Source organism: Ranitomeya variabilis, chromosome 4 (assembly GCF_051348905.1).
Source record: "Ranitomeya variabilis isolate aRanVar5 chromosome 4, aRanVar5.hap1, whole genome shotgun sequence".
NCBI classification, from domain to species: domain Eukaryota; kingdom Metazoa; phylum Chordata; class Amphibia; order Anura; family Dendrobatidae; genus Ranitomeya; species Ranitomeya variabilis.
In genome coordinates this window covers 439,831,845-439,856,344 of record NC_135235.1, presented here as the reverse complement: position 1 = coordinate 439,856,344, position 24,500 = coordinate 439,831,845, and the positions used below count along the sequence as shown (strand labels likewise).

The window sequence follows — 24,500 nt, the reverse complement described above, 5'->3', positions numbered from 1 at the left end:
TATCCAAAGACTAAAGTTCAAAATCCTAACCATGACATACAAAGCCATCCACAACCTGTGTCCTCCATACATCTGTGACCTCATCTCCCAGTACTTACCTGCACCCAACCTCCGATCCTCACAAGATCTCCGTCTATACTCCCCTATTATCTCCTCTTCCCACAATCGCATACAAGATTTCTCCCGTGCATCACCCCTACTCTGGAATTCTCTACCCCAACATATCAGACTATCGCCTACCATGGAAACCTTCAAAAAGAACCTGAAGACTCACCTCTTCCGACAAGCCTACAACCTGCAGTAACCACTGATAGACCAAACCACCGCACGACCAGCTCTATCCTCACCTACTGTATCCTCACCCATCCCTTTTAGATTGTGAGCCCTCGCGGGCAGGGTCCTCTCTCTTCCTGTACCAGTCATGACTTGTATCGTTTAAGATTACTGTACTTGTTTTTATTATGTATACCCCTCCTCACATGTAAAGCACTATGGCGCTATAATTATAAATAATAATAATAATGCTGAAGACACATTGTATTAACCAATCAAGACCTAAGAAGTGTTATGCCCAATACTGCATGTTACAATCTGATGAACTTGAATTGTCCAATAAACTTTTGCTTGTTAAAACAAACTATGTATCCTCTGAATTATGTGTGTCTAATCCTGGTCATGGAGGCCTGGAGATAACGGAGGCATGTGAGTGTGATGTAGCCCACACCTGGTAGCACATTGGGACTGGGACATGATTTTCCGGTAAAGTGCCCTGGCATTAGAGAGCAGCAGCTCGTCCATGGCTACCGCCCTCAATCACTTTACATGACATCCTGTCGTGACACTGATTAGAGAAGCACAGATCACAGAGTGATTGTGACATACACCGTATTTTCGCACTATAAAATGCACCTCAGGTTTATACATCCGAAATGAATAAAAACATGTATTCTGCTATGGTAAAACTCACTTGTGGTATATATCATCATTCAATACAACTAATTTTTGGACTCCAAATTTGAATAGGGAAGCAATATTTAACAGTAAGTTTCTGTTAGTATTTCTGTGCAGTATCTGCACTAGGCCGGTCACACAGTGGTAAGAAAACTCAGGCCAGTGAAGTCCGGCATTTCGCATAGCAAATGAGGGAAGGAATTGTCTGCTAATGACATGCAGCACCCTGGTCTGTAAAATAGTCCAGGGTAGGGCATGCTGTAATTTTTTTTTACATTGTCCTTCAGTCTGCATATGGGTATACCTTGGCGATTGGTAGAGCGGCTTAATATACATTTTTTGCAAAAAAACGTATCAACGAAACATCCTGTTTTTTTCCATCTTTTTACTAGCACTTGCTGTCTACTGTGATTTTTTTGCAACAGAGTGTTTTTGGTTTTACTGTGCTTTTTTGTGTTTTCAAGTCTCTTGTGGTGTGAACATGTCTCTACTGGCTTGTTCACTGTGTGCGCAGCTCATGTGTTCTGGTTTTACATAATTGTTTTCTTGTTTCCACAAGACTGGGGAGGCCTCCACCCCTCTTTTTTTGAGCTGTGCGCACGGGAGCCGTTCTGTCCAGCGTGTCCACATGGACATTCCTTTTCTGAATCCTGCTCATACAGGTAATGTACATATGACCAGGTTTTAAATACATCAGATAGGGATTACATACATTAGTTAGGACTGCTCTGATATGGGTATACCTTGGCGATTGGTAGAGCGGCTTAATATACATTTTTTGCAAAAAACGTATCAACCAAATACCCTGTTTTTTCCATCTTTTTACTAGCACTTGCTGTACACTGTGATTTTTTTGCAACAGAGTGTTTTTGGTTTTACTGTGCTTTTTTGTGTTTTCAAGTCTCTTGGTGGTGTGAACATGTCTCTACTGGCTTGTTCACTGTGCGCGCAGCTCATGTGTTCTGGTTTTACATAATGACATGCAGTAGCCTGGTCTGTAAAATAGTCCAGGGTAGGGCATGCTGTAATTTTTTTTTACATTGTCCTTCAGTCTGCCTGAAAAAATGCTTGTGTGCACTGGACACAAGAATGGGACCATGTGTTGTCTGTTGAGCACACATACAGTACACTGATCAATCATACATTGCTCTGCAGCAAACTCTGCTGCACACATATGCAATGTTGTGTAAGGGTTTGAAGCCAGAGCAGATTGCCCTTATTATAATATTTTGTGCGCCACTATCAGCAGAGCTTATCCTTTGGCGGGGGATTTCAAGTTGCCTTTTCTGTGATCTGCCTTAGCTGGCGCCGGTCACAAGAAGAAGTGGAAACTCAGGAGATCATATGGAAAGGTATTAAAAAATATTTTTCAATAAAGTGAACAAAATAAGGAATGGGAGAGAGGAAATTAATATTATAATTGAGGGTGGAAGAGAGGACATTAAGTTATAATGAATTGAGGGTGGGGATGGGAGCGAGGACCTTACATTATAATGAATTGAGTGTGGAAGAGTGGACATTACATTATAATGAATTGAGGGTGGGGTCGGAAAGAGGACATGACATAATGAATTGGCGGGAGGAAGGCATGTCATTATAATGAACTGGGGAAGTGGGAGATGCACAGTGGTGGGGTATTGAGGACATAGAGTGACTGGTAATGAAAATAAACACTGTATGTACAATAAACCGAGACATTGTCACTTTTAGAAATAACCCTTCAACGGATTGAAGATCTGGTTAAAATTCCATGTTTTACTACACAGCAACAAAGCAGCTATTTTCCATTAATAAGGGCGCAGTCGGATGGTTGCATAAATTGGAGCAAGACTGGAACGAAGTGCACGGTGTAGTCATGGCTCTCACTACCCGACCGTGACAATTTCATATATTTCTATGCAGCGGTCAATCTCAGGCAGGGATAGTCACAGGCCAATCACTGAAATACATTTTGATCTTGCTCCGATTTATATGATTTATAACTGTGCCCTTAGACAAGGTGATAAGGTGTAAATGTAAATGATATCAGTGGGATCATCAGCATAGCATAGCTGGGCTGTGGAAAACCCAGGTGTCAGATGTTTTATTAAACACCATCATTAGGTTCATCTGAGCATGATCAATGGACAGTAGAACCAGGGAAGATGGATCCAGCATGGATCAAGAGTGAGAACCCTGGGGGGGTCATCATTGGAGGGGGCGGGCGAGTATGGCTGCATATCAGTTCAGATTAAATTCATATAGGTTGTATTGGCACACATGAATAATTCTGTATGTACAATAAACCGAGACATTATCACTTTTGGAAATAACCCTTCAATGGATTTCAATGTAGCCAATGGATTAGTAATAGTCATACCTCCGAGCTTTTACAGAAGAGAAAGTGGGATAAGCTGTACGGAGTGCAATTTGTTGTCCATGCACCTAATCACACCACCTAACACACCCATTCACCATTCCTTTCACTGTAGAAGTAGGGACACACACCAGGATGTAGTCCCAAAATCTTTGACTGTCTCTCCATGTGTGAGATGGTTGGGATCTACGGATTTATTTTTTGTTCATTGATTTATAGTTATACATATTAGTCCAAAACCTTTGACACCGCAAGGTAACTCTTCATATTTCAGAGTAAAACACTTACACCACAATCAAATCTAGAGTCAAGTAGTGTGGATAAAAAATATGCCTAAAAACAATTTTTATTGATAATTAAAATGCTATTAAAATAAGGTACCTCAAGACATAAGAGGATGCAGTCTCAATAGAAACCATGAAGGCTTAGATACAGTAATGATCAGTAGATCAGTCAATTCACAAATTGTTAGATGGATTGATATAATAGTTAAAGCAAAGGCAAAGCTATTATGAAACAGAATATTCTTCATAGTGATTATTTACCAAGTGTATAGGTCACAAATATCAACAGTCTCTAGCCATTGTAGTGTATATAATATATTAAAGTGCTAATTCAGATTCAGGTCAAGATTAATAAGCCATAGATAACAGATGAGCTCTTCGGATAGTTTTGGTCGGAGGCCACTCCTGGGAAGGTTCACCACTGTTCCATATTTTTACCATTAGTGGATAATGGCTCTCACTGTAGATTGCTGGAGTCCCAAAGCTTTAGATAAGGCTTTATAACCTTTTCCATATTGATAGATCTCAATTACTTTGTCTTATTTGTTCAAGAATTTCTTTAGATTGCGGCATGATGTCTAGCTTTTGAGGAGCTTTTGGTCTACTTCACTTTGTCAGGCAGGTCCTATTTAAGTGATTTCTTGATTGCAAACAGGTGTGGCAGTAATCAGGCTTGGGTGTGGCTAGGGAATTTAAACTCAGTTTCCCAAAGATGTGATGAACCACAGTTAATTTATGTTTTAAGGGGGGGCAATCACTTTTTTCACACAGGGCCCTGTAGGTTTGGCTTTTTTTCCTTAATAACAAATACCTCCATTTAAAAAAATGCATTTTGTGATTACTTGTGTTATCTTTGTCTAATATTTAAATTTGTTTGGTGATCTGAAACATTTAAGCATGACAAACATGCAAAAGGAAATCTGGAAGGGGCAAACACTTTTTCACACAACTATACAACGTGCGATTGTTGCAACCAGTGATTAGCAAGAATATCAAAGACCAGGAGAAAGGCAGCGATGGGACTTTAGTAATTTAAAAGTTAAGTATTGGCTTTGGGTAACTGGAGCATTCATAATTAGAGAGTGTGAATCGATTCACACATCCCATCCATTGGTCATTACAGTGGTCTGTGGCCGCAGCTTTGTAGTGGATATATCGTCTCTTGTCTTCCAGCATCTACTGCTCTTTTGATTAGCCAGCCTGCCACAATGTCACACTGCAAGGATGCTGTCGCACCAGGCCGGCTAAATCAAACAAGAGCTACAGATGCCAGCAGATAAGAGGTGGTACTCTTCCCGTTCAGCGGCCACACACTACTGTCATGCCCAATGGAAAGGAAGGGGAATATATATTTCCACCAACTCTATTCATAACCCTACCATCATCCCATCGTAGCACCAATTGATGGTTGTCCCACAAGTAGCCTAATGGCAGCAACTCCTGCAACAGGAGAGCTCAAATGACTTTGGCCCTAATTTAGCTCTACCACTACTATCACTGTGTAATCTTGCTGGCCATTAAAAAGAACAGCCATTTTACAGGGCTGCTTTCTGTTCTGTCTCATAGAGTGGGGTCTTGAGCAGGGCACATGGACAAGGGATGTTGTGGTGAGATAACTAAATCATAGGAAGCAGATGCTGGAACAAAAAGAAATGTTTCTTGGGATCAGAAGAATAAAAATATCTGATCCATAAAGTATTTGTGTATATAAATTTACTGGCTAATCCAAATATGATTGTAACATTTTTCATTTAGGGTTCTTGAATGACAATTACATTTTTAGGAACCTATCCATTTGCAGACTTTTCTGCATAAAGTCTCCTTTTCACTAAACTATTTGTTTTTGAAGTAATTCCTTTTGTACTTACAAGGCAGAAAAAGTGGTCTATTGTGTGATCTTTGGGTTTCCTCCAAAACAATGGAACAGCAAATGGCAAGTGCCGTGAACCGTTCAGGCATCCTGTGAGTAGTCTACATGAAACACAAAAATATCTGAGGGGCCCAAATCTTGCACTGATCATCCACTTCACATCCAAAATAAAGTTCAGAGTGCTTATTTTAGTAATGGTCTAATGTTTCTATGATTTAAAGGTCAGCTCAATCCAGGCATAGCAGAAGGAATGGGGGGTGATAAAGACAGTTCAGCAGCATTGGTAAGAATAACTTTTCTGAACGTCAGTCTTGAAATAAACAGACTTGGATTTCTTAATCCGACAAGAACAAAAAGGTTTTTCTTTAGTCCCTTTTAAGTCAAATGGAAAAAAGTAAAAATGACTTAAAAATGAGTATTACTGTTAAATGGTAAATATTCTGTATTTGTCCAGAAAGTATCTATTCCTTTAAAGGGAATCTGTCAGTGGGATCAATCCTCCTAAGTCGTCTATATGGGCATGTAGGTCACAGAGAGTTGAATAAAAAAATGGTACATTAATATCTGTGATCCGCTCTATCTATGGGCCAGACACAGATCTGCATGAGAATCTGCCTCCAGAGCTCACTTTATATGAAAGGCGGCATTAACAGTGGGAGACATGTAGATCACAAGAGCAGACTGTCAGTCATTACACAAGGTGAGGTTTTATTAAAAGAGATAGAACTGTCCCAATTGAGTACACCTTGTTGTGCTGGGATGGCTGTTATGCTTTTTTGATCAAAATAGTGTTAACTAAGTACCCTATTTAATTTACATGTACTATTACTATTTACCTATTTACTTACTACATGGCATAATGCTATTTTTCTTTTCTTGCGCTTTGTCAGCCATTATCACACTATTAACCATTACATATCATGCTGGTAATGCTGGTAATGCCCCCTTTCATTTAAAATAACCTCTGGAAGCAGAAACTCAGGGAGATCTATGTCCGGCCCATAGTCCTAAACAGTTCATTTACATGTTAAGAAAAAAGTGGATTTCTCTAGAATAAGATTTCGGATCGCAGATATCAGTGTATCCTTTTATTCAGCTTCCTATGCCCTGTGTGCCCATATAGATGGCTTTGGAGGGTTGATCCTACTGACAGATTCCCTTTAAGAGATAACCCTGGAATTTATTACATCTAAGTTTAGTTGCTTTGGTACAGTGAAAATATGTGGACATAGTCTTTGACTATGCCAAACTATTTTATTTCTGAGGTATGTGAGGATGTATAGTAGAATATAGGGTTACAAATAAATGTTGAAGAAATATTAAGAGCAAGTATATGACTGTACATGGATGTATTTCTTTTCTATGCTTTGTATGATTAATTTGCTGAAATGTAAAACAAAAGAAAAAAATACTCATGCTAAAGGAGTTTTCCTGAAAGTTTTGTTTTTAAATATTAATATATAGTAAGTGTATAGGAGTGATTGAAAAAGAAAATCAAGAAAACTGTATTTTTAACTAGCAGAGTGCCATCCATCTGGCATTCAGCTGTTAAAGCCAGGGAAGGCTTGTCTGGAAAAGGCATGTGTAGCATTACATGGCAGTTGTCTGTAAAATACATGGACAGGGCAAAGAAAGCTTTCACCCTCCATAATATCCATGTGCCCTGATACAGCAGATGGAAGGGGATTGCTTTATATAAAACACAGAAAGCAATAACAAGAACCATTCTGTTACATCAATTGTTGGTGAGCTTTTCATCCTGTTACTAAATTATAATTGTCCATAGGGTGACTTCATTTTTCCATTATACAGTAGTTAATTATGGTCCTTTTTGCAGAATACTACTTTATCAAAACGTTGGTAGAGTATATTATATTGCCAATATGAGTAGCTTTGGACGCTATTGCTAATAAAACATGGTTAGTAATTAGTATAGTAATTATAAAAACTAAATTGGCTTGCAAATAAAGTTACACTGAGGACAATATTGAGTGTATCATCATCTGTGCTTCCAGATTCTAGCACACAGGATTCATGCTGTTTTTCTTAATATTACTGTTCCTTGGAAGTCAACAAACGATTAGTCAATGCCGGGATAGACTGTTAACATCCCATCCAAGGGCATACAAATCTGTACAGCTGCAATAGTGCTTAGACTTACCGTAGATGTAGTGTCTCAGTGTGTCTCTCTAGTATTACCTACAGATGGCTGCTCTGTAAGCCAGTCGCCTCGGGAGCATTTACCTTTATCAGGGCTACTTAACTCTCTTCATGAATCGCTGACTAGGTGGACTCTCTATAAAATATAACCTTTATTGATACTTTCATTAAAATTAATAACCACCATACTAATTTGCAGTCTGATCCACTCTGTCATTGTGGGTCAGAAATGGATACTAATATTATTATTAACAGTTGACTGTGCACACCAGCAAGTATCTTCTTAATTAAAACTTGTATTATATTGTATTATTCATGCGGCAAAAAGTCATATCCTGCGTGCAGTTTTACTAGAAATATATTGCACGACTTTGCCCATGGGTACACCTAATTTGCACTCTGCCCAATAATATTTAGCATATTTAGTGCTTAACGGATTCCTATAGTAGCTCAGCTAAATTATACTGCTCTCCTATTCACTCCCAATTTCAGCATTAGAAGGTAGCCGATCTCTATGCATAAGCTACCTGCCTATCATCTCTGTAGAGACTCATATCCACTGTAACAGCCAGTGACTTAGTAAGCCATCCCCGATGCCCATGTGCCTATACCCCGCTCCACAACGCGTTTCAAACACTTATTGTTGTGGGTACATCAGGAGGTTTAGCGATATATTATATTTTACAGTTGCACAGGAGCTGATTCTCCCGGCCTCGATGCGAGCCGCAGTTGGCGGCACGGAAGCCAAACCTTTATTAAGATGTCCTCTCCCTCCTGTCTGATGCGCCTCCCCTTTCGACCAATCACTGAGCTTCTATCTTGAGAGGCAAATCAGATGCGGCCACGTCAGCGGCGGATGCCAAAGCATCATCGAAGTACCGGAGGTAACTTAGATACAAGTGAGTCACAGAAGTAGTAATGGAGATTAACCACTTATTCTCTGATAACTATTGTATGAATCCTACTACCACTAGCGCTATAAGTCATCAACCGGTAGTATTGTTAGATAGCGGAAACCCCTCTACCATTCATTATGCTCATAGATGTTATTCATTCAGAAATGAGGTCTAAAAAACATTAATATGATCAGATATGAAATTATTAATTCTTTACCTTAATAATCTGCAAATTGGTGTACTATCAAAGAGAAGCACAGAGGAGTATAAACATTTTTTGATCACTTCAAATAAAAGGAGTAAATTTGACATTTTTAAGCCCACTGGTGTCAACGTTTTTAGTCTATGAATCCACTGAGCCTCCTTCCTCCTTATTATCAAGATCACCCCCTTTGAAGGATCCTCGAATCTTATCTCTCCCCTGAAACTTGATCGCCTTCATATTCCCTCCATGCCTATCCCGAAAATGTCTCGAGATAGGAGTATCATCCTTTCTACTGAGTCCCCTATGTGTTCTTGAATCCTTCGCGTACACTGATGCATAACTATGTTCACATTACATTTTCCAGCAAATACTCTACCTCAAATACACATAGGTCTTTATTCATTCATTCAATAAAAGCTAAATAAAAGCATAAATTAGGTTGTTATTAAAGATGAACAGATCTTTTGAAAGTCAAATTTGCCGACTTAGCTGAATTTCCCCAAATGATTAAATTTACAGCAATTACATCTGCTTAAATCTCTATAGTAGAAAGCATGTAGTTGCTCAGATAATACAGGTGGAAGAGAGGAGAGAGAACCCTGCTGACCATAGCAGCTTACACTCTATATCAGTAAGAAAGAGGGAGTACCCAGTTGATCATAAGAGCTTACATTTTATATGTAAAATCAAACGGTAAAGCTAGAGATACAAAAAGCGCAATTAGGGTCTTATCTGATAGCAAAGTGGTATAAGATATTATAGGTACGCTCACCTGATAGGGTTGTGACAGTCACAACATCTATAGAAGCATGTAAAGGCTGCAGCAGGACCACCAAGGAGATATGATGCAATGAATGATGAATACGGTGGTTCAAAGTCCGCGCTGCCCAAGGTTCCATAAATGCTATCACACATGGAGGTGAAGCATGAATGCAATTTGTTTTCCATCACATTTCAATGATAGAGGTTTGGAAATCCATAAACGCGTAACCATCGTATTCCTCATTCATTGAATTACATTTTATATGTGAGAGAAGACCCTGCTGGCCACAGGAGCTTACAGTTACACTCTACAGTAGTGAGAGAGAGAAAGGACCTCGCTGACCATAAGAGCTTATACTCTACAATAGTGAGAGATAGAGAGGACCCCGCTGGCCACAAGAACTTACACTCTACAGTTGTGAAAGAGAGAACCTTGCTGACCATAAGAGCTTACACTCTGAAGCAGTAAGGAAGAGAGGGAACCCCGCTGATCATAAGAGCTTACATTTTATATGTGAGAGAGGACCCTGCTGTCCACAAGAGCTTACACTCTACAGTAGAGGGAGAGAGACAGAGAGAGAGAGGACCTAACTGAACATAAGAGCTTACACTCTACAGGAGAAAGAGATGACCTCATTGATCATTAAAGCCTACACACTACAGTAGTGAGAGAGAGTACCTCGCTGACCATAAGACCTTACACTCTACAGGAGAGAGCGAGAGGACCCGTCTGACCACAAGAGCTTACACTCTACAGTAGTGAGAGCGAGAGAGGACCTTTCTGACCATAATAACTTACACTCTACAGAAGATAGAGAGAGAGAGAGGACCTCGCTGACAATAAGAGCTTATACTCTGTAGGAGACAGAGAGGACCCCACTGACCATAAGCGCTTACATTCTTCAAGAGAAACAGAGGGAGAGAGAACCTTGCTGTCTATAAGAGCTTACACTTTACAAAAGAGAGATACTTACCCAGTGACTCTGGTGATGGAAAATGACTCTGCCGTACTAACTGTGCTCCTCTGGGAGCAACTGGTCTTTGACAGCCGCAAGATGTCATAACTGCAGGGCATTATGGGACGGTCTACACAGCAACGCTAAATGACATCAGACTTCTCTCTAATGCTTCAGCCATATGGGAAATATTGCAGGGATTTTTTTTTATTTGCGATCTGCAAATCGAATCTCAAAGTGTCTGAATTTGTGTGAAACCGCGAATTTCAGGAAATTTGACTCAAACTCAATTCTCTGTGGATCAATCCACCCATCTCTAGTTGGTACAGCTATTTTTTTCTGCTGTTTGAAGCACAAAAAACATGCCTAGTAGTTACAATGGAAGGTACAGGCAACAGAAGCCACTCTTTGTCAAGAGTACCAAAGAGATATACCTAAGAGATATACCATCAAGAAATTTTCTCCAACAGGCATTGCAAAACGCAGTGTAAAGACTCTAACCCTTGATGACTACATATTGAGGCTGTACTACTGTCAAGTGCTGCAATAAAATGGGTGCTCCACTGCTCCTATCTGAGATAGAATACTCTCAGTATTCAGTATGCGTAATATATATTAAAGTGGGAAGAGAGCTGTAATAATGCTCTAATTGAATAAATAGTAACTTGCCAACAGAGTTTATATATACCATTTCTTCAATCAACAGTGATCAGTCCACCTACAGGACAAAGTTTACAAGACACATCTTTCCTTTGACCTTGTGCATGCCCTGTTTTGTTTTTAAAGCAATTAGATGATGTTCAGTGTAATAAACATACGGCATAGTAATTTCAAGCTGTTTAATGTTCAATTAAATATACTTAAATATACTTCACACTGTGAAAAGTGCATTTTTCTACTATCATCAGAGACTCAATATTTTAATAGTGAATCATCATAGGGATAAGGTAAATTCAGACCATTTATTGCCTAGGATTCCAAAATGTAAATCCCCATTGAAAGAACCTTAGAATTCTATAAATATATTGAGAATGAATTATTTAAAGTTCATATTTATGCGAACACGACAGCACAAAACGATGAGTTACTAAATGTTTAAACAAGATTCATGTCATATTCATAAGTGCGCAAAATGTTAAAGGGGTATTCCAATGTCAGACACTAAATATCCCATGATTGCTTGGCTCTTTTAGAATCTTCTATAGAACTAAATGGAGCAAGTGCAACTACCTCAACAATTCATGGTGGGTAGGATGCCGCTCAGTGCTCAAATTAAGTGTGGGTTCCATAGATGTGGAGATACAAGAAATCTGATATGAGGATTTCACTTTAAAAGGCACCAGTCATCAGTTTTATAGTATGCTGTCACACTGCTTATGATAAGGCCGAAGTCCAATTATAAATACAGCTGGTTAAGCAACTTTAGTGAGTTACTGCATGATTTTTAGCTGGGACGTCACCATCCACATCCCTGCCTTACCACTAAGCACTAAACTCAAGGTTTCAGAGTTATAAAATTCCCGTAACTTATGATGCCTGTCTAAACTTTTCCCTTCCTTTTGAGTGTAATAGCTGACAAGGAGAAACCTATCATAAGTAGGAAGCAGGGTAGCCAAGTTTAAACTGCACCTGAAATTATTTGGTAGCGTAAGTTACAGAACATCACCTCTTTATCACTCCCCGTAGATGTGACTCTGCCCCATCATGGGAAATAGAGGCTTGATTTGAGAGATGAGGTGAAACGATTTAAGACAGAAATAACTCAGAATTGGAATATCAACTAACACAAGAGTACAGTGAAACTTCTAGTTTAAAAAAATGCAGGGAATGGGAATTTAGTTAACCTTATTATCTGGGGTCATGTGTTCCAAAGAACTGGTGTAGTGTGAGCAAATGCTTGGAGTTAGGAGTTTGGAGTTAGGAGTAAGAGATTCGTATTATGGAGAATATCAATCTATGTTTATTAGCAGAACGGAGAACACAGATAGGATGGTAGAAAGAAAGGAAGGGAGGAGTTTAGGGTGGTGCAGAATAATGTTGAGCCACCCCCCTAGTGTTTGAGTTCGGTTCAGTTTGTCGAAATGGGGTGTGTTCAACGAATGTTCGTTGAACGTTCGACGAACACCGTCGAACCCCATTGAAACCAATGGCAGGCAAACACTAACACATACAAACACATGGAAAACTCATAGAAAACACCTTAAAAGGTGTCTAAAAGCTGACAAACTGCTCAGAAATCACAACAAACACATGGAAAAGTCACAACTACATATAGTCATGCGAAAAGAAAAGAGGTGGAGAGTAAAAGGAGGAGGAGACACAGATAAAGGCATGTCATGCCCTTCTAAAATCAAGAAAGGCTGGAGTAAAAATCTAAAATCAGCCTACCAACACCCAGATGTCGTGACAAAAAAAGAAAAAAAAGAAATATCTTTAGGTAGAATGGCGGCGGGTCCAATCAGAAAACTTTCCTTAGAAGACGTAGTGGTACCCCCATTGGGAGTCGTGCCAAAAAAGGAACCCAATACATTCAGACTAATCCACCATTTGTCCTATCCAAGGGGCAGGTCAGTAAATGACAACATCAACGCGGAACCAAGTATAGTACTTTGTACTGTACCTCCTTTGACGAGGCTATCAGGCGGGTCAAGAAGTTGGGAAGGGGCACACTAATGGCCAAAACAGACATTGAGGGGGCGTTCTGGTTACTACCTGTGCCTCTGAATAGTGTCCGCCTATTAGGCTGCTTCGGTGAAGGCGCATACTACATAGATCACTGTTTGCCCATGGGGTGCTCCATATCCTGCTCACTATTTGAGGCTTGTAGTTGCTTCCTCGAATGGGTCATCATGGACGTTTCTAAGGGGGCACATATTATCCATTACCTCGGTGACTTCTTATGCCTGGGCCCAAAAGATTCGCCACAGTGTGAATACACGCGGTAGTCCACCTGTGAGAAGGAGAGAGCTGGAGGGTGAGCGGACACCCCTGAGCCGAGGGGTTAGTTTGAGAAAGGAAGAAGGCGGTGTAGCTTGCTTTATGGGTGGGGTACTCTGCTGAGTAGCAGAAATTGCTACTAGGCCCAAAAGGATTTCCTGGGCCAGATGCCGTTAAAAAATAGTAGTTAGGTAAACAGGCGGTGTAGCTTGCTTCATGGTGGGGTACTCTGCTGAGTAGCAGAAACTTCTTCTAGGCCCAAAACGATTTCCTGGGTTAGATGCAGTAAAAAATTATTAGATACACAAGCGGTGTAGCTAGCTTCACAGGCAGGCTACTCAGATAACTACCAGACAATGCTACTAGCCCAAAAGGATTGGCTGAGCTAGATTACACCAAATGCTGCGACAAACACTTGCACAGCACTGGCTCAGACCTGCCTGGCAAAAAGTGCTATGAACTGCTGTAACCTACCCTGAAAAGGGCTGATATTACAACTAGTCCCGACTCCCTAAACCTATCTCTCTCTATCTAACTGCAAATTCGCTTGCAATTCACACTCTTATACTGTATAGCGCCCACTACAGCAGCGGTGCCGTCTAACACTAAGCTGCAGCAGTGAGGAAATGGTGGCGACGGGGAAAATGGATGGTTCTTATAGGGCAAGGACATATGACATACACAGCCAATGACACATGCCCTTGCTTGTGTGCATCACATGCACTTTGCTGTGTGTGCACTGCTGATAGGCTGAGAGACGGCAACGCCCCACTGTAAATGCGGGAAAGAGAAAAAAAATGGCGATCGGCATCATTCCAGCACAGATCTATCCCCCCCCCCCCCCCGCACACTATACACTGAAACAGTCTATTAACAATGATAAACAGTCTTAATGTGAAAATCAAGCTAGGCTTTTGGTGAACAAACAGTTATCAAACAGAAACTCGAGCAGCTGAATTTTAAGCAAATTGTTCAAGTTCGTCGAATGACTCGAACACCACCCAAAACAGCTTGAATTTGAAATTGGCGAACAGTTCGACTCGAACACCGCTCATCTCTAGTGCAGAACGATGGAGAGCTTTGTTGGTGAATTTTCTAAGTCCTCTGAATTTAAAGCGCAATCAGTGGAATGATGTATGAGTCAGGCTGCTACATTCAAGGTATATTAGAGATGGGAGAGTTTAGTGAGAGGAAGACTTAATCAGAGGCGTATCTAGGGTTTCTGGCACCCGGGGCAAGAATACATTTTGGTGCCCCCCCCCAGGACATATGCGATTTGCACACTTAGTCATGTACCCACGAGCCGCTCTCCCTAATGCTCTCAAAGATCAGTAAAAAACTGAGAGACGCAGAAGAGAAGCTCGCTGTCACAGGACCGTAAGTATGAAAATCGCATATGAGTGAAGTGTCCATGTGACGACTACTGGAACTTGCAGAGCTGAATCCTGACATCGCAGCTTCTGAATTCTCAAAACTAATGCACTGCACACTTTTAGGATTCTCCCTTGCCGGTGGACAGTCATGTCAGCACAAGCATGTGATTTGTATACTTCTGACCACAATCCGACTAGACTCTCTCAGTTCATTTTCATTGACTGAGGTCACACATATCTAGTCAGCACGTGACCCCATGTAAATCGCCAGCACGAGAGAATCCTGACAGTGTGCAGTGCGCACTGTGAGAAGTCAGAAGTCTGCAGTCACAAAGAATGACTGCAGACTCATTACAACCCTGGACATTCCCTTTAATGCTCCGAACATAAACAAAAACATGAAAATTAGTCAGTATCACAAATAACATTTACATCCAGGTACCTTATAGATGATGTCGTCTCTAGAGTCATTCTCCTTTTCTTCATCTTGTCCAGACCCCATGATGAGTTTTCTCATCCACAGCCGTCTCTGCAGACCTCCATCTTCTCCGCACTTTGGAAGAAAATCTCCACATGATGCCCTTAAAGATACAAGTGTCATTATAATGCTCCTGAATAAAAAATTGCTGCTCACTATATTGTCTGCACAAAATATGACCCCCACACTGTAACTCTTATGGTACATGCTCTTCACACTGACCTCCCCTTTCCATACCGGCCCCCCTCTTCACACTGTGCTCTCACACTGTGTCCCCCTCTATAGGGCCCAGTATTTACACTGTACTCTCTCATCACACTCCCCCTCCTTGGTATACTGTCCCCTCCTGGCTGTGCCCTTACACTGTCCCCCCATGCTACGCCCCCACTACTCAGTTTCTATTCTGTGTCCACTCATTTTTCTCCCCCATATTGTCTCCTCACACTATCCCCCTCCCTCCTCATGCTGTCTCCTCTCACATCCCTCCTGCTCACCATACTGTCTCCTCATATATTTACCCCCTCACTTTCTATACTACCTGCTCACCTGACTCCCCATACTGTCTGCACACATCCCATCACCCTCACTCCCCGTACTCTGTCCACATACATTTTTCACATCGCTACTCATACTGCGTCCACATACATTCCCCCGTTCTCTCCTCATACTGTCTGCACCCATCCCCCATACTGTTTCCTCAGATATGCCCCCCATTCTCCTGTACTGTTTCCTCATATATGCCCATTATTTTCCTCTACCCCACCCCATCATTGCTCTCTTCACCACCTCCATCTTTGCCCTCTCCACCACCACTATCATTGCTTTCTCCCCACCACCCCATAATTTCCCATTCCACCACCTCCATCATTTCCTCCTTTGCCTTTTCCACCATATCCATCATTTTCTCTTCCCCCACCATCCCCATCATTACCCTTTCCACCATCATCATTGTCCTTTCCGCCGCCATCACCATACTTGCCCATTTCACCACCTCATCTTTTTCTCCCCCTCCAATATCATCAGTGTGCTTTCCACCACCACCATCCTTGTCCATTCTACCACCTCCATCATTTCTTCCCTCCTTCATTATTGCCCTTTCCACCACCTCATGATTTCCTCCTCCCCACCATCATTGCATTCTCCCCCCACCACCATCATTGCCCATTCCAATTTCCACCTCCATCATTGCCTCCCCCCACCCCCATCATTGCCCATTCCACCACCTCCATCATTTCCTCCCCCCACCCCCATCATTGCCCATTCCACCTCCATCATTGCCCATTCCACCACATCCATCATTTCTTCCTCCCCCTCCATCCCAATTATTGCACTCTCCCTGTCAGCCCCATCATTGCCTTCACCTCTCCTCCCTTCACACACACACAAAACCATTTACGTCTCTGCACACACAAACACACACACATTGCGTACAGTATAATGGCCACACCTAGTTACTCCTACACACGCGGCTGAGCTCCGTACACCTTGCACACGCGGCTCTGCTCCGTACACCTCGTACACATGCAGCTCCGCTCTGTACACCTCGTACACACATGGCTCCACTCTGTACACCTCGTACACACGCGGCTCCACTCTGTAAACCCCGTACGCACTTGGCTCCGCTCTGTACACCTCGTACGCACACGGCTCTGCTCTGTACACCTCGTATGCACATGGCTCCACTCTGTACACCTCATACGCACATGGCTCCGCTCCATACACCTTGCACACACCCAGTTCCGCTCCGTACACCTAGTACACACATGGCTCCGCTCTGCACACCTCGTACACACACAGCTCAGCTCCATACACCTTGCACACACCCAGTTCTGCTCTGTACACCTCGTACACACCCAGCTTCGCTCCATACACCTTGCACACACGGCTTCCACTCTGTACACCTCGTACACACACGGCTCTGCTACATCCACACAAACCACTCCTGACCCCACACAAAAGCTTACCCTCATCCAGCACCATGAGAACCAGCAGAGTCCTGCACTCCACGGAGGTCCTCCCGATCATGTGACTCCTGACTCCTCCCCTCCCCTCCTGTGACCTCATCACAGGTCCTGTGCACACAGAGCAGCGGCAGCAACAGCTGTGGTGTGCGGCTCTCTGCGGTGGAGGGGCTCTGCTGTGGGGTAGTTATGCCGCTGACACTTGGGATTCGATGCGCAGAACGGGACTATCTCAGTGTGGGGGCAGCAGAATGCCGCCGACGAGGAGCCTCCTTGGACCGCCGCATCATCAGACGGCCCGCTGCCCCCCCCCCTGGATATGCCACTGGACTTAATAGCAATAGTTCATTGCAGTAGTCAAGATGAGAATGAATCAGAGCTACAGTTATTGCAGTTTTAAAGATGAGAAAAGAGTGGATTCTGGAGATGTTTTTAAGGTGAAGGTGACATGAATCTGTGAGCATTCCACGCTCCTAAACACCCTGCATAGGGGTCAATAGGTGTGTGTGGTTGCGCAGCTGCTGCATACACCTTCAGGTTCAGCTCTGCCACCATTTGTGTGGTACTGGAATCCATTATACCCAGGATGAGAAAACCAGACAGGTTTGCAAAAATAAAGTCCTTTTTACTAATGTTAAAACTTATGTACAGAGGGTAGCAGGAAATTAGCTTGCTGTTTTCTTCTGCACAATCTTGGTGGTTATGAACATTACCTGTAGTTCATGTTACAGATGAACAGCAGGACAAATAGGATAACTCCATCTTCCTGGTTTAGGGCCACATGGGTCAATGTGTTTTACTATAACCACTGCATCCTATCTGCACTCTTGTAAAGCAGTGTAAGGCTATATGCACACGATGCATTTTTGATGCGCTTTCGCTGTTTTTTTTTATGCGCGTAAATGCTATAAAAAACAATGGAATACTAAAGCAAGGTACTTCAATGACAATCCTGAAGTGTGTACATAATCCATAAATTTCCATTCGTATTTACAGTTTTATTTTCTGCAGCATTGTCAATTCTTTTTGCATTTTTGTGGCTTTTTTGACTTATTGACTTCAATTGAGTCAGTCAAATCCGCAGCAAAAACAAGGGTGTGAAAAGATTTGTGTATTTGCTGTGCATTTGCTGCAGATTTGCTGACAAAAACACTGAGACTTGTCAAAGCGAAATGATGTCAGAAGGAGGAAGAGTGTGTGGGCGGAGAATATGTGCGTGTGTCTGTGTGTGGGCGGAGAATATGTGTGTGTGTCTGTCTGTGTGTCTGTGTGTGTGTACCCATGCGATGTGTGTACCTAGGCATCGTCTGATGGGACTACTTCTCCCATCCAGCTACGTGTTTTTTTACATATAACAAAGACAGCATGAGCCAATGATGGGAGAATAGTCTCATCATCTGGTGCCTGTGTTCAATTGTAAAAAAAAATCTAAACATTTACATATTCACACACAAAATACATACTCACCGAACACTTAATCCCCGATGCCCGTGTCTCTTGCAAACAATACAAATAATAAACCAATATAGACTCACCTTTCCGCCGTAGTACATTTAATAACAAGTGTCCCACTTTGATCTCACCCGGCCACCGGGATACACTGACACTGTATCACTGAGCCGCCATGAGAGTTCACATGAGTTCATCAGCTGATCAGCTCCGGTGCTCTCATTTACGGCACCACTGCGTGGGAAAGTTCTCACACAGCGGTAGTGCCATAAGTGAGAGCACCAGAGCTGATGAACTCCGGTGAACTCTCACGGCAGCTCAGTGATACACTGCGGGAGTGATTACCTCCTGTCAGTGTATTGCCAGAGGCTGGGTAGAGCGGTGTTCTACACGTGAGACCGCCATGGAACACTCGATATTAAATGAACTACGTCGAACAGGATATTATTATATGTTGGTTTATTTTTTGATTGTTTGCAGGAGACGAGGGTGTCGGGGATTAGGCATTCAGTAAGTATGGTAAATTTAGATTCGATAAAGGAGTCTGTGTGATTATTTCAAATAAAAAACTTTATTCTGGCCGCATCTTTTTTTACCATGTAACTATAGGTTTAGTATTGGATAAGTGTCTTATAGATGCCTCTCCTTTACTAACCTGTGGGCTTGATGTCACCTGACAATACAAAGGTGACATCAACCCCACAAATATGAACCCCACTTGCAACCACTACAGGGCAAGTGTAAAGAGCGAGGCTAAGTGCCAGAATTGGTGCATCTATAAGGCTACTTTCACACTAGCGTCGTGCACTGCACGTCACAATGCGTTGTTGTGGATAAAAAACGCATCCTGCAAAGTTGCCCGCAGGATGCGTTTTTTCTCCATAGACTTTTATTAGTGATGCATTGCGACGCAGTGCCACACGTTGCAACCATCGTGCGACGGTTGCGCCGTGTTTTGGCGTACCGCCACCACAAAAAAAATTACATGTAACTTTTTTTGTGCGTCGAGATCGCCATTTTCGACCGCGCATGCGCGTCCAAAACTCCGCCCCCTCCTCCCCGGACCTTACAATGAAGCAGCAGAAGCGTCTTAAGACTGCTTCCACTGCCAACGTCAGGCATTTTTTGCACAGTATGCGTCGGTACGTCGGGCCGATGCAGTCTTTATTTAATATTAATGAGGGTATCTGGCTGAAGAGGTTGAACAAGGAAATGACATCACAATTCTTTTTTTTATAATATATCTTTATTTAGCTCTATGGATTTACAAAAATTCATGAAAAAACATAAGGAAAAACACATGCAAAAATGAATAAAAAATGTAGAAAAAACACGTGTATTTCCAGCTGCATTTTTCTGCCAAGAGATGCAGAAACCTTGCAGAAATTTCTGCAAGCAAATACAAAACGTGTGCACATAGTCTAAGTGAGCTCTCACTAGCTACCACCTTACTAACTTGCCCCAGCCTGACAGACCCCATATTTCTTCATGGCTGATCTCCAGGTCTGGCTAACACCACTGCTTCCTTTAGCTTTTCCAGTTTTTAAGTGCTCCAACTTGCTTGCTATGGGGAATTGCCGCCACTCAAGATCTCTTGCTGAAAATGACTCTCTTTTTGTTTTCATAGAATCATAGAATGTTAGAGTTGGAAGGGACCTTAAGGGTCATCGTGTCCAACCCCCTGCTCAATGCAGGATTCACCAAACCATCTCAGACAGATGTCTATCCAGCCTCTGTTTGAAGACTTCCATTGAAGAAGAATTCACCAGCTCTTGTGGTAGCCTGTTCCACTTATTGATCACCCTTACTGTCAAAAATTTTTTCTGATATCTAATCTGTATGTTCTCCCTTTTAGTTTCATTCAATTGTTTCTCGTGTATGCATGTGAAAATGAGAATAATGATGATGATCCCTCTACACTGTGACATCCCTTCAGATACTTGTAGAGAGATATTAAGTCTTCTCTTAGCCTTCTTTTTTGCATGCTAAACATTCCCAGATCCTTTCACCGTTCCTCGTAGGACATACTTTGCAGTTCGCTCACCATCCTGGTAACTCTTCTCTGAACTTGCTCCAGTTTTTCAATGTTCTTTTTAAAATGTGGTGCCCAGAACTGGACACAGTATTCCAGATGAGGCCTGACAAAGGAGGACTAGAGGGGGATAATTACTTCACGTGATCTAGACTCTATGCTTCTCTTAATACATCCTAGAACTGTGTTTGCCTTTTTGCTGCTGTATCACACTGTTGACTCATGTGCAGTCTGTGATCTATTAGTATACCCAAGTCTTTTTCACATGTGCTGTTGTTTAGTTCTATTCCTCTCATTCTATAGATGTAATTTTTTTTCTTGCCCAGATGTAGAATCTTACATTTCTACCTGGTAAATACCATCCTATTAGTCGCTGCCCATTCTTCAAGCTTATCTAGATCCTTCTGAATCCTTTCTCTGTCTTCTCTAATGTTAGCTATCCCTCTTAGCGTTGCATTGTCTGCAAATCTGATTAGTTTACCTTCAGTTCCCTTATTTAGATCATTTATAAAAATGTTGAACAACACTGGGGCCATGACAAAGCCTTGTGGTACCCCACTTGAAACACTTTTCCAATTGGATATGCAATCATTTATCACCACTCTTTGAATACGATCAGGGAGCCAGTTATGAATCCACCTAACCGTAGCCTTGTCAATCCCATACCTGGTAATTTTTACAATAAAGATTGTATGAGATACTTTATCAAATGCTTTGCTGAAGTAGAGATATACTATATCTACCGCATTTCTTTTATCCACCCAGTCAGTGATTCCATCATAGAAGGAAATTAGATTAGTCTGGAATGACTTGTTTGCTACAAACCCCTGCTGGGTCTGGTTAATGACTCTTGTCCAAGTAGTTACATTAATGCTGTTTAATAATTTGTTCTCTGCTGTTTTCTCTTCTCTCACACAAATCCAAGGATGTTAGCTTCCTCTGAGGGTTTCCTTTCTTCTCTTTTGCTCACTATTAACTAACTATAAACCAGGAATTAGCACACAGGTCCCTAACACTGCTCTACAACTATGGGACAGTCCTACAGTTAACCCTGTCACCCCTGTCTAACAGGAAGTGCAGCCACCAGGAGGATAAAACATGTAATACAGTACTTTCTACACATTACCGAACAGGGGTCTACAGAGGGGTGTAACACCATCTTTTCCACCTTTACAATCTGATATAGGAAGGGAAGGAAAGATATGAGTCACATTTATCCCCATCAACACGAAGTCAGGGCTGCAGTTGCTCTCTCACCTCCTGTTAATTCCTTGACTGTACGAAGGTGGAGACAATGACGCCCATGCTGATTGGGCTCCACGCTCCTGTGTCATTACAACTGCACAAGAGCCCTGGGGAACACGAGTGCTGACATCACTGGAACAGCGCAGGCATGGGAGGTGATTATAAGCTTTATCATTTTATCGGCGCCAAACATTTAGATCAAGAAGGGGTTGTCCTAGTAGTGGACTAAGGGATTAAGCATTCAGCTTGCCCACTTATAATTCTGCAACTACATTTATAAAGTCTCCACTGGGCCTCCACATGTATGGAAATCATGCAGCTTTAGCAGATAGAAGCTGGCTGTCAGAGACAGCTGAAATCCCCAATAAAAAGACCATCAATGGCTTCATGGTAACTGTACTGGAAACATGTAGCTCATACTCTATCACAGCTCTCATGTCAGGATTTGACCCAGAAGCTGATATCCAGCTGTTAGGGCGTAGGGCAGAAGTCTTGAAAAATGTGTCATCAGTAGTGTTGAGCGATACCGTCCGATACTTGAAAGTATCGGTATCGGAAAGTATCGGCCGATACCGGCAAAGTATCGGATCCAATCCGATACCGATACCCGATACCAATACAAGTCAATGGGACTCAAGTATCGGACGGTATTCCTGATGGTTCCCAGGGTCTGAAGGAGAGGAAACTCTCCTTCAGGCCCTGGGATCCATATAAATGTGTAAAAGAAAGAATTAAAATAAAAAATATCGCTATACTCACCTGTCCGACGCAGCCTGGACCTCAGCGAGGGAACCGGCAGCGTTGTTTGTTTAAAATTTGCGCTTTTACTTGGTTACGTGAAGTCCCGGCTTGTGATTGGTCAGGGCGGCCATGTTGCCGGGACGCGGACCAATCACAGCAAGCCGTGACGAAATTACGTCACGGCTTGCTGTGATTGGTCCGCGTCCCGGCAACATGGCCGCCATTAACCAATCACAAGCCGTGACGTCACGGGAGGCTGGACACGCGCGCTTTTTAAAAAGCGCGCGTGTCCAGCCTCCAGTGACGTCCCGGCTTATGATTGGTCACGGCGCCATGTTGCCGGGACGCGGACCAATCACAGCAAGCCGTGACGAAATTACGTCACGGCTTGCTGTGATTGGTCCGCGTCCCGGCAACATGGCCGCCATTAACCAATCACAAGCCGTGACGTCACGGGAGGCTGGACACGCGCGCTTTTTAAAATGGGCGCGTGTCCAGCCTCCCGTGACGTCCCGGCTTGTGATTGGTTGCGCTGCGGTCAACCAATCACAAGCCGGGAGGCTGGAAACGCGCGCATTTTAAAATTTTAAAATGCGCGTGTGTCCAGCCTCCCGGCTTGTGATTGGTTGATCGCGGCGCAACCAATCACAAGCCGGGACGTCACGGGAGGCTGGACACGCGCCCATTTTAAAATGCACGCGTGTCCAGCCTCCCGTGACGTCACGGCTTGTGATTGGTTGCGTCTCCCATGTGACTGCGACGCAACCAATCACAAAGCCGGGACGTAATTTTAAAATCCTTAAGGACCTGAAATTACGTCACGGCTTGCTGTGATTGGTTGCGTCGCCCATGTGACTGCGACGCAACCAATCACAACGCCGGAACGTAATTTTTAAATCCTGAAGGACCTGAAATTACGTCACGGCTTGCTGTGATTGGTTGCGTCCCGGTCACATGGGCGGCACGCAACCAATCACAAGGCGGGACTCACGTAAAGGAAAGAAAAGCGCGAATTTTAAACAAAGAACGCTGCCGCTTCCCTCGGTAAGGTGCAGGCTGCGTCGGAGAGGTGAGTATAGCAATATTTTTTATTTTAATTCTCTCTTTTACACATTTTTACATTAATGTTGTTTCGATACCGATACCCGATATCACAAAAATATCGGATCTCGGTATCGGAATTCCGATACAGCAAGTATCGGCCGATACCCGATACTTGCAGTATCGGAATGCTCAACACTAGTCATCAGCGTAAATATTGAGTCTTTACATAAACTGCATGTATTTGTGAATAAAAGTGTAAAAACTTATGATGCTTATAATTGTACGTCAGTAACCATAGAACCATCTGACTAAGGTCTAAAAACACTGGAATAACAAATTTTCAGATTTTTTTTTTTTCTGTCATTCTCAGACTTTTGGGCCACCACTGTAGCATATAGATAAAAAATATTAGCATGACCAAATTAGAAAAATCATAAGAGCAATCCCAAGTTTTCATGTAAGAGAAAAACAGTGGAACTAACCCACATTATTAGCAGATAAACCTTGCCTAGTCTTCAGCTGGTTAATGAAAATTAATTCAGAAAAGGTACGAGGGTACTAGTGACAGCTACATGTGACTATTCTTATTCAGATGTCATTATAGTCATAGCACCCAAAGTTTGGTAAAACTGTATTTTCCTCTTGTTCTACAGTTAGTCCTTCTATGTCTTCTTCGCATTTGGACACTATTGTATTAAGGAACTAAATCAATTCCAATGTAATGATATAGTCATATCATAAGTGCTTAGATTGTTAAAACCATAAATAACATTTATCACCACTTCAAAGGATAGATAATA

General features: G+C 42.4%; 1 protein-coding gene across 1 annotated transcript in view; it reads right to left on the bottom strand.

Annotated features, from left to right (window-relative positions):
* The window catches only part of CACNA1G (calcium voltage-gated channel subunit alpha1 G), a 462,994-nt gene that overhangs the window by 346,686 nt on the left and 91,808 nt on the right, over positions 1 to 24,500 (bottom strand). The gene's annotated exons all lie outside the window — the stretch shown is intronic.